The sequence below is a fragment of the Humulus lupulus genome, chromosome 3 (genome assembly GCF_963169125.1).
Source record: "Humulus lupulus chromosome 3, drHumLupu1.1, whole genome shotgun sequence".
NCBI lineage: Eukaryota > Viridiplantae > Streptophyta > Magnoliopsida > Rosales > Cannabaceae > Humulus > Humulus lupulus.
Genome location: NC_084795.1, coordinates 259,187,159 through 259,195,110, shown reverse-complemented (window position 1 = coordinate 259,195,110; position 7,952 = coordinate 259,187,159). Strand labels below are relative to the sequence as shown.

General features: G+C 36.4%; 1 pseudogene; it reads left to right on the top strand.

Moving 5' to 3' along the window:
* The first annotated feature begins 2,668 nt into the window (after positions 1-2,668).
* LOC133828316 (small nucleolar RNA R71) lies at positions 2,669-2,759 on the top strand (annotated as a pseudogene).
* The last annotated feature ends 5,193 nt before the right edge of the window (positions 2,760-7,952 follow it).

Below are 7,952 nucleotides of genomic sequence, written 5' to 3'. Positions count from 1 at the left end.
TAAGCTTTGCTCTATCCACTTATATGCCCTTGTTAGAAATTTTATGGCGCAAAACAATGCCTTCTTGTACCATGAAATGTCATTTTTCCCAATTGAGTACCAAGTTTGTTTCTTAACATCTCGCAAAGACTTGTTCCAAGTTAGCCAAACAACTGTCAAAGGACTCACCAAATACTGAAAAATCGTCCATGAAGACTTCAATAGACTTTTCCACCATATCTGAAAAATTGCCATCATACAACATTGGAAAGTGGTAGGAGCATTGCACAACCCAAACAACCTCATTTTAATGGCAAAAGTGCCATAAGGTCAAGTGAAGGTAGTCTTCTCTCCATGGCGCAATGGAAATCTGATTATAGCCTGAATACCCATCAAGAAAACAATAAAACTCCTTTCTCGCCAACTGATCAAACATTTGATCAATGAATGACATCGGGAAGTGGTCTTTCCGAGTAGCCTTATTCATCTTTTGGTAGTCCATACAAACACACCACCCCGTCACTGTTCTTGTGGGAATCAACTCATTGTTTTCATTAGCCACCACCGGGACTCCACCTTTCTTAGGAACCCATTGAATTAGGCTGAATCGAGCCATTTAATTATCTATTTTCTAACCATTTCCTTCATGATAGGATTAAGCCTTCGCTGCTGCTCACTAGAATTATTACAAAAATCTTCCAACAGAATTTTATGCATACAAAATGAGGGACCTATACCCTTGATATCCGCCATGGTCCAGCCAATGGCCCTAATGTATCTCCTCAAAACATCCAGTAACAACCGCTCTATTTCAGCTCCTAACATGGCTGAAATAATCACAGGCAAAGTCTCATTATCTCTCAAATAGGCATAGTTCAAATGATTAGGCAAAAGCTTCAACTCTAACTTTGGTGGCTCTTGAATAAAGGGCTTAGCAGGCTTAAAATTCCCTTCCGACAAGTCTGAGGACTCAAAAGGCCTCCTAAATTTAGTAAAGGGCTGCTTTGACTCCACCCATGTCACTTGGTTTTCTTCCTCTTTACTTAAGTCTTCAAGCTCTTCAACTGACCTCACCCCTATTCCTTCTTTAAAAGCATCCTTGTGGAATTTTTCAACGAAATTGACTCAATTACACTCAGCTGAGAGCATTCCTCAATCTCATCTAGGAACTTCATAACATTGAACACATTAATAGTCACTTATTTGTCATTCACCCTCATAGTAAGCTCCCCTTTTTGTACATCAATCAAAGTCCTCCCGGTTGCTAGAAATGGCCTACCCAAGATAATAGGAACATCTTTATTTGCTTCATAATTAAGAATGATGAAATTGGCCAGAAAAATGAATTTATCATCTTGCACTAGAACATCCTCAATTTTTCCTTCTGGGTGTGCCATAGAACAATCTGCTAGTTGCAAATTGACTATGGTTGGCCTTGCTTCTCCAATTCCCAACTTCTTGAAAATTGACATGGGCATCAAATTGATACTAGCCCCCAAGTCACAAAGTACTCTACCAACATCTCTACCACTAGTAGAACAAGGAATTGTAAAGTTGTTCGGGTCTTTCAATTTAAGAGGAATTTTATTCTTGAATATAGAGCTACAACCTTCAGTCAAAGCCACTGTTTCAAATTCTCCAAGTCTCCTCTTCTTGGTTAAAATATCTTTCAAAAACTTCATATAGTTGGGCATTTGCTCCAAAACTTCCACCAACGGTATATTAATGTGAAGTTGTTTCAAAACATCTAAAAATCTTTAGAATTTACCATCTTGCTGCTGCTTTTGAAGTCACTGAGGAAATGGTGGAGGTGGCTTGCTCATAGGCTTCTCTGTTACATTTTGCTGAGGAATTGCTGCAGCAATTGCTTTAGGTTTAGCATTTAATTTTCAAACTTACAACTCTGTCTTCCTTTTCCACACTAATTTGGATTGAAGTGGGCTCGTTGTTGCTCGTAGAATTATCCTCAGTAAATTCAAGATTTTAACCACTCCTCAAGGTAACCGCCTTGCAATGCTCCTTACCATCTCTCCTTGGATTTTTGGTATCACTAGGCAAGGTGCCTTGTGGTCTATTTCGTAGCTCATTAGCTAGCTGCCCCACTTGAATCTCTAGGTTCCTTAAGGATGTCGCTTGGCTCTGAATCAAAGCATCATTCTTGGGCATATATTCTTTAATTAAACTCTCAAAAGAGTTTGATTGAGACAATTGAGGAGGAGGTGGTTGAGCTCTGGGTTGTTGTTGAGAAAACTCCAGTGGATATGTAGGCTTGTTTTGGATGCTTCTTCCACCTCAGATTATAAGAGTTCGAGTATGGGTTATTATGGTTGGCATTTTGATTCCCCACATAACAAACCAAAGTGGGATTTGAAGGAAACTCTCAAATGTGTGCCCATCTCCACAATACACACAAGACACATCAGCAACTTGTCCCATAGCAACTGGTTGTACCATTCCCCCCAAACTCATGTTCTTGAGAAGGTTAGTCATTGAAGAAACATGAGCGGTCAAAGTTGCCAATGCATCCACTTCAAGTACACCAGCCATTTTTCAACTTGTTGAGGCTCTAGCATTGGACCATTGGTAATTGTTGCTACCTATCCTTTCCAAAATATCATAGGTTTCTGTAGGACTTAGAGAGAATAGCGCCATTAGCTGAAGCATCCAACACCATGCGAGTGGAAGAATTATGTCCTCAATAACTCCTTAAATCTCTCCCAAGCTTCACAAAAGTATTCATCTTCCAGCTGCTAAAAAGACATGATTTCATTACGAAACTTGGAATTTTTTTGTAGGAGGAAAGTACTTCATCAAGAATTTTCAGCCAACTCATTCCATGTATTCACCGAGTCGGGAGGAAGGGTGTTGAGCCAAGCTCTAGCTCGATACCTCAAAGGGAAAGGGAACAATTTCAATCTTAGGGCCTCATCACTCACTCCATGTAGCTCGAAAGAATCGTTCACCTCAAAAAATTAACGAAGATGAAGATGAGGATCCTTAGTAGGCATCCCACTAAATTGACCCAATGTTTGCAACATTTGGAACATCACTAGCTTTAACTCGAATTGGGTTCTTGAATTTCAGGCCTAACAATACCCGAATTGAGCTCATTGAACATAGGGGTAGCATACTCCCGTATGGCTCTCTCTCTCTATCATCAGCCATAACAATCGCGTTAGCGACATATTAGCACCTTCAACTCCTTCAACCTCTTCAGCCATATTAAGGCGATTTTGAGCCTGTTGTTCACTTAGTCTTCTTCTAACTGTTTGTTCAATCTCAGTGTCAATAGGAGATAGTTCAATGTCTTCTTGCTCATTCATACAGTAGATCACCAAAGAAAACACAAGAGCAAGGAAAGAAGGTCAGCTCAACAAAGAAAAAATAAAATGCAAGTAATTGATATTACACAGATTTCTAATTCAAATCCTCGGCAACGACGCCAAAAGCTTGTCGTGATAAATTTTAATTGATTTAAATACGCAAGTGCACATAATCACACAAGTAATACAGTGATAAATAGATCGTCTCCACAGGGATTCCAAAATAGAAAAATAGGCAAAACAATTACCAAACAACTTAAAAGTATTAACAATCAAATGGGTTGTCTATAAGCTAAATGAAATATTAAAGAGGTGAAAATACTGTAATTAAAACTAAACAAAGAAATTTGAAAAAAAAATATGTGCATTGTAAAATGAACTTGAATTATTCATTCCTCCTATGTTAGTTATCCTGAACAGATTGCGGCAACACTATTTTAACAAAACTCCCAGGTTTACAAGAATTCAATAAAAATTCATCAAACTTTCCCAAATTTTATTATATCAATTCTTTCACCTAATTAAACTTATTCCTATGCAAAATCAGATTTAAGAATGCAAATTCAAGGTTCGATTCTCAAAAGTTACACAAGGTAAATAACTCATTCCTATGTTACTTACTACCATAACCTAACCTAGAATATGACTTGTGTCATCCAAGTTCTCTGCATTATATTTAACCCTTCAAGCATTAAACATAATTAAAAAATCTTGCCATTGCTAGCCAAACAACAACAAGAAATTAACCATAAGCACACTTGAATGAAAAAGAAAGATTTCACTAAAATAAGGCACAAGAATTTACTACACTATAACATAGGGTTCATCAACAATTCAAGCCACACAAAAATTAGTTCATGGCTGAGTTAAAGAACATTAATCCACATTCAATACAGCCCATAAATATTTAGATCAGAAATCAACTTAGAAAATATAAAATGAATTTTAGAAATAGGAGAAATAACAAATCCAAATGATGCTTGAGCTTCTTTCTTTCATCCTCCTCCATTCTTTCTTGTTGTTTCTTTTCCAAAAATGGTAGAGTTCTCCCAATATGCGGTTGGCCCCTTCCCTAAGTACATCTAGGTTTCCCAATTTGGCCATGTATGTACAATATTGCCCCTCTTTTTGCTATATATGTGGGTCACCTCTTCTTCCTTTGACATTTACTTCAAATTTTTTACTCATGCTTTCTGTACTTGCCACCTCAGCCATTATTCAAGCTCACCCACTGACTTTCCAAGTATGCCTAGGTGTCCAAAAATTTACTAATGAAAATGCTTCAGCAAAACCTGCTTTGCTGCTGCAAACCTGCTAATTCAACCATCAAAATTCAACTTAGATGGTTTCACATGCTAGTTCATTCTTTAGATAAATATCTATCCATGAAACTATTGTCTTCAACCCATTAGCTATTAAAAACTACAAAAAAACCTAAACTTAACTAAGATCATAAAAACACAAAAGTTAGATACAAAAAACTAAAAATAAACTAACATCACCCATGATTTTTCCACAATTATAATTTCAAAAACACATGAAATAACTCTTTATTCAAGAGTTATCAAAAACCTATTTTTTTCTCTAATGGACATTAAGTTTGTAGCTGTAGCTCCTCTATAAAATAAGAGATGTCAGCTTGTTCAAAAAGTTAGAAATTTTACAGTGCCTTTGAGAGAGAAAGAGGAATTGTATCCGAGTTACAAAGATTAGGAAGAAGAAGAATTTGGTTCTCTGTACAAATTTTTTGTGAGCAACACTCTTTTGGGTGCTTATTTTTATTATACCTCTGTACTGTATTGAATATTATATCAATAAAGAAACTCCCCTTTGTTGTTGTGGTGGATGTAGGCATTACATAGTGCTGAACCACATAAATCTTGTTGTGTCGTTTCATTTTGTATAATTTTTGTTTTTTTTTTTCTGTGGTTTATGATATGTTCTTCTATTATTTGATTATTTTGTTATGTGTTCTTGTTAGAGGTGTTAACAACCACAATTGGTATCAACAACCAGGTTGTAAATCAACGCACAAGAACTATTCAGTCAAAAGTAAAAAAAATCAATCAAGAATGGGATCAACTAAGTTTGAGGTGGATAAGTTCATAGACAAAAATGATTTTGTTATTTAAGGAATCAAGAGGAAAGCCCTACTTGTTCATCAGGGCATTATCGAAGCAATTGACAGTGCAATATTATTAAGTGTGGGAGATGAAGTCTTATGAGAAGTGTATCGTGAAGAGATTTCCATTGAGTTATAGAACATGCTAGGGAGACTTTATACTTAAAGAAATATTTGGCGAATAAATTGTATCTCAAGAAGAAGTTGTATACACTGAGAATGGATGAAACAAAGGAATCGAGAAAAAATCTTGATGTATTCAACAGAACAATCCATAATCCTGGAGCTGAATAACATTGGGGTTAAAATTGAAGATGAGGATCAAGGTATCATTTTTTTGAGTTATTATCCTAAGTCTTCTGAACACTTTGTTGATACTATATTGTATGGGAAAGATACTATAACTATGGTAGTGTTTAAGTCTTTATTAAAGTAAAAAAAGATTCAAAAGATGTCTGAAGAAAAAGGAGAATCTAGTGGTGAAGGGCTTATTGCCATAGGCAGATCAAACAAAAGAGAGTTTAAAAGCTTCAAAAATAGAGGTGAACATTGTTCAAGATCCAAGTCTAAGACTTATAAGAAGTGTTACTATTGTCACAAGGAAAGGAAAGTTTAAAAATGAAATTATATTCTCTTGTTTGTAAAACAGTAATGGAAAAGGTTGCACCAGCCAATTCTAATCAAAAGAATGAGATGAAAAAATTATGGCACCTATGGCTAGATCATGTTAGTGAGAGAGAACTGATTGAACTAAAGAAACAATGCTTGTTGAAGAATGAACTTGATGGAAAATTATGTTTTTGTGAAGAATGTGTTTATGGCAAAAGTTGTATAGTGAAGTTTACCACTAATATACACTCAGATTTATGGGGTTTTCAAGAGTTCAGTCACTTGGTGGTGCTAATTACTTTCTAAGCATCATTGATGAGTTCTCACGCAAGGTTTGGGTATTTTTGTTGAAGACCAATGACCATGCTTTCAACGCTTTCATTACTTGGAAGAAACTTATTGAAATCAGACAGGAAAGAAAATGAAGAATCTAACAACATACAATGGTCTTGAGTTTTGTTCAAATGAGTTTAATGATTACTGCAGTAAAGAAAGAATAGCATGACATCACATTGTTCAAGGCACTCCTCAATGAAATGGGCTCGCTAAAAGAATGAATAGAACACTGTTAGAAAGGGTCAAATGTATGCTCAAAGTTGCTGAATTGGATATGCATTTTTGGGGTGAAGCAATGAAGACAATAAGCTACTCAATCAACGGATGTCCCTCTACAACTCTAAATTTTATGACACCATAAGAAAATAGGACTAGTCATGCACCAAAATATGATCACCTAAAGGTATTCAGATGCACTGCCTATGCTCATATTAGGCAAGACAAGCTACAACAAAGAGCATTAAAGTGTATGTTCCTCGGGTAATAAAGTAAGAGGATAAAAGCTTTGTTGTTTAGAACCAAGTCACAAAATGTGTATAATAAGTAGGGATGTGGGTTTTAGAGAAGATGAAATTGCAATGAAATCAAAACTCACAACTAAACCAGGAAAAGAAGTCAACACTAGCAACATTTAGATTGAAATAGATCAAAATGCAAGAGAACAAACGACTCAAGCTCAACCACAAAGTTTATAATCAAGAGAGGATTATGTTCAAGGAAGTGTTATTGATTATCAGCTTGCAAGGGATCGAGAGAGAAGAGATTTCAGAGCTCCAGACATATTTTGTTATGCATATTTCACTGTTGTGGATGCCAAAAATACACCAAGGAAAAAAATCTCTGATCCCTGGTTGAAATACATGGCTAAGGGTCACTTAGTTTGTAACGCCCAACCCCCTTAGAGCCATTACCAAGTGAGTTTTTTTAAAAGAAACTTAGTGCAAAGAACTCGTTACTGAGGTTTTTAAAACCCAAGTGTGACTAAGCAAAAGTTAAGGCTGTAATCTTTTGAAAATGCTTTACTTTATTGAAAACTTCAAGTATATAACATCTGGGATCCCAAAATAAGGTTTGAAAACTATTTACAACTTAAAATAAGTTTACAGTTGATTAGTTATTAAAATCACAGATTATTACAACCAATTTTCGTAAATACCCCCAACCAAAGCAGTCAGGCAGGCCAAACATGTACGCGTCACTTCATGCTCTCCGTAATCATGGCTGGTTGACTCATTCTTTGCCCTTACCTGCAACACAGGGCACCCGTGAGCCGAAGCCCAGCAAGAAAACTCATACAGTTCATAACATGTGCAAATTATACAGTTAACATATCCGGTAATCCACAGATAAACAGGTCAGCCATCAACTAAGCAAACACGGCCATGCCGCCCCAGAAGCCTTACCAAAGCCTGGGGTTTCGGTCCTCACTGTAAGGATATCCCATTTATCCACTGGGTCCTACCTTGACTATAAGCATCCCATGTGCTAAGTGTTACTTCCGGCCCCGCTGCCGTTCTCGGCACCTTTGCTGTTCTCGCTACTATAATCACATATAGTATAATTCAAATAACATTCAAACATAT